Consider the following 3,909-nt stretch of genomic DNA (forward strand, 5'->3'; position numbering starts at 1 on the left):
TATATATATATATATATATATATATATGTATATATATACACACATACACACAAAACACAGTAATTACGGAGTGATATAAACATAACCGAACAGAACAGGTATAAAATACCTAATAATTAATTTACCTCGTATAACATATTGAGAAGGAAAACTAAGGACAAAAATTTGAATCAATTGAAGCTTCTACGAGAATCAGAATGTATTAGAAATTCTTTGAAAGCCATACGAACAGTTTGAGAATATATAACATATAGAAATTGATTAATTAATCAGCTAATTGATTAACCAAGCGCAAGATTTGGAGTGAAGTACCTGAAGATTCGGCATAGCTTCTGCTCAGGCTGTACAACGAACCAAGAAGTCTGCAAACCAACTCTAACGCCCTTTGTACCAAAATAGAAACTAGAGAGAAAAATCGTCGATATATACATCTATACGTACGTGCACGTATACGTGTGTGTGTGTAAGTAACTATGTCTATGTCGATATATACATAATATATGAGATATGCATGGCTCCTCATACGCCATCCGCGGAGGCCATCGATGCTCGGTGGGCTCAGCATATGGCATACAGGGAGCCAGGCATACATATGTATATATACATGCATACATGCATCGATGCTTATATATACGTCATGTTATGAGCGCGTACATGTTTCCATGCCATTTCATGTACGATAAAAGCCTTCCTGTGCCCTGGAAATTAAAATAAATTTGCATTACATACACAGGTGTGTGATTATATGAAAAAACCAATCGACGACCACGCAATGAGGAAAAGGCAAATCTACATGACGAGCATATATGCATCTAGACGTCGTATATGATTTGCATGTATTCACATGTGGTGATGACCTTTTCCTCTTTTGATTGAGGAATTTGTGTATTGTTCACCCCCTAAAATGAACACTTCTTGGAACAAAATAGAATAGGGTACTGAGAATCCAATGAAATGATGCATGAGGATGAGGTTGGGGTTTCAGGGGAGAGAGAGAGGTGGAGAGGGATTGAAGGAGACTGAGAAAGGAAGACAAGGGATATATATATATATATATATAAAAGAGAAAATTAATTAGGGAGAGAGAGAGAGACATAAGCAGATAGATAGATAGATACAGAGATACACATGTATAGACACACGAACATAGATACATCTCTCTCTCTCTCTCTAGAAAGCAGATAGATAGATACAGAGATACACATAGAGACACACGAACACAGATACATCTCTCTCTCTAGATAGAGAGATTGTGTTATTATACAGAAAAACAAAAATAAGGTGTTTGGGTCAAAAATAAAAGATGAGAGAAATGGGGGAAAAAGAGAGACCCACAAGAAACCCTAACGAAAAGGCAAGAAAGAAGGGGAAAGTGGCAAAGGGGGCTAAAGTTAGGGCAAAGATTTTTGGTTAATTTTTAGTCTTTTGAGAGGGAAACAAGGAATTGCTTGTGGGGTTGCTTCTGCATCCCTTCTTCCCCACTAAATTTAGACACCCAAACCACATACCATCATCATCATACCATCATCATCATCATCCATACACAAAATTCCATATTACCTCATCACTCAACGCACAGAAACCCCATAAGAGAGAGAGATGGAGGGTTCCCAGGAAATTTCACAAGCCATAAAAAGAAACAAGATTTAAACAGAAAAAAAAAATTGAAAATAAAAAACCCTAAAGAAAGAGTGGGTGTGTGTTTGAAATCTCCTTTTCTGGTTCTGGTGGTCTTGAAAAAGCTAAAGGATGCTTTTTCTCTTCTCTGAAGATCATTTTGTCTGCAAGTGCTTGGATACACATGGATTCCTCTTCCTCCTCCACCTTTTCCTTTTTTTTTAAATTTTAATAATTCCACAATTATATACCCTTATCTTTCTTTTTTCTCTACAATATTCATTTATGGTATTTATAAAGCTTTTAAATTTAACAAAAACTTTCTACTTATAAAACTGAAATACCATATACGTCACACTACACCCCACGCATGACTTTTCCGTAGATATACTAATATTCATTATGGTGAAATGGTGGATTAAAAAAAGTAATTATGAATACTAATTCATGATGTTGGGTCGAGATTATTTTAAAAGATATTTTTTTTAATTTGAAATTTGTATTGTTTGATATGAATGTATGTTTATATTGAATACATTTGTTCCAAATTTAAAACTTTAAGACAGCTTTAGATCGAGTTGATTGTATTTTTTTAAAAGGAACATATATGGTTTCCAATAAACGCTTTCACTTCCTTAATTTTGATTCACACAAAAATTTTCAACTATCTCTAGTTTCAATGTTTTCTAAATTTTTTAAGGATATTAAATTTTGTACGATTACTTATAACGTAACCTCGATTAATCCATTTTAGTATTTTAAAATATCAATATACAAGAAACGAAATATGTAATTCTTTTTTTGGAATACAGTTTTTCGTGACTTTGAATAACATAGATGAAATAAAACCATTTTGAAAAATATCGTGAATTCAATAAACTCGTTTTATAAAAAAAAACGTAACTTTATCGTTTAAAATATATAATTCTTTAAATTGTTATTTTATTGTATTTCCAATTTATAGAAATATATCATAATTGAATATTAATCTAGTTATATCAACTTTATTTGGTTCTTGTTTTCCAGTAATTCGATAAATACGTTATTTATAATTAACTAAATATTGATGTATAAGATAGTTCTCTCAAAACAATTTGAAATTATTTGATGATTTCATTGGATGCTAACAGTTCTTGAGTTCCGTCTTTCATATTTTACAAAAGTCCATCTCTTGGAATAATTAGAAAAGTCCTGTTATTATATATATATATATACTGCATGCTTTATTATATGTTTCATAGGGATTGGCATATATGAAATGACATGGAGATAAATGATTAAAAAGACAAAAAAGGGAGTGACTGGAATTTTAGGCTCATAAGCTTGCTACTCAAACGTCGATTATCAGGATAGGTGGACACAAATTAGATTGAGTTAATTAGGCCGATGGAATTTGTTAATTGAGATTAACTACGAATAATTAAGATTAGAAATGTGATTAATTGGACAACTTTTGTCTTTGTTGATCGTAGGAGTTATTTCTGCAGAATATTACTCCTAATTTAGCGTGTTTGTTATAAATAACTACTAACATATATATATATATATATATATATAAATTACGAAATAATGGGAGATGGTGGTTGTTTATAAACTGAGATTCTCACTTGGCTGTTTCTCTTTAGACTTTGGAATAATCCAACACTGTTTACAACCTAATCCATGCTGTACTATTTGCTACCCCTCCAATTATCACGTTCTCTTTTTAATCCGCGCATGCGCAATCGATACATACATATATACATATATATATATATATATCTGTAGGTCTGTCTGTTTATATATAGATATATATAAATATAGATAGATTTATTCGGTTACACGTATATCTTGACGAATTATAAAGTTGCCCACCGTCCAGTTTGTCCAAAGAAGTTCCAAGGATTAGTGATAATATTATTTATATTGTTTAAATATAGGTCTAAATGAGTAGAAAACAAGCGTAACCCCTAGTGTGAAGTGACATAAACATTAATTAAAATTGACAATTATGTTTTTTTATTAATTTCTTCCATTTGATTTGACAATATCCAAGTCTGCAATCTCTATGCTAAAACCAAGAGGATATATATGAGCTATTCCTATATATAGAATCTAGTCATTACTAATTAACGATGGAAGATTAATTGATATTCAAATGTTATAATTTAACCGGTTCATATATATAACTTTCAACACATCGTATTCTGCATAAGATATTATCTTAAGTTTAATTTCAACATTTTTACACCAAATTTCATCCAAAAAAAAAAAATCAACACTTTTGTTCCATCGAACAAATTTGTCGTGGAA

This window comes from Tarenaya hassleriana, unplaced genomic scaffold (assembly GCF_000463585.1).
Source record: "Tarenaya hassleriana unplaced genomic scaffold, ASM46358v1 Cleome43, whole genome shotgun sequence".
In the NCBI taxonomy this organism is placed as follows: Eukaryota; Viridiplantae; Streptophyta; class Magnoliopsida; order Brassicales; family Cleomaceae; genus Tarenaya; species Tarenaya hassleriana.